The sequence below is a fragment of the Gavialis gangeticus genome, unplaced genomic scaffold (assembly GCF_001723915.1).
Source record: "Gavialis gangeticus isolate Ggan-Ray unplaced genomic scaffold, GavGan_comp1, whole genome shotgun sequence".
Lineage (NCBI taxonomy): Eukaryota > Metazoa > Chordata > Crocodylia > Gavialidae > Gavialis > Gavialis gangeticus.
In genome coordinates this window covers 11174226-11174459 of record NW_017728964.1, presented here as the reverse complement: position 1 = coordinate 11174459, position 234 = coordinate 11174226, and positions in this window count along the sequence as shown.

Genomic DNA, 234 nt, shown 5'->3' with positions numbered 1-234 from the left:
GTGAGGCTGGAAAGGACCGCTGGAGGTCAGCTAGACCAACCCCCTGCCTGAGAAGGGTGACCAAATAGCAAGACAGCTGCTGAGGACTGCTGTGAGGTTATAAATTGGGTACAATTCTAAATTAACAAGTCTGCCCCTCAAAAAATGGCAGACAAGGTTCTTTTGGTGAATCTGATCTCTTTTATTTGACCAACGAAATAGTTGGAGAACAATTTTTAAGCAAGCTTTCAGGTT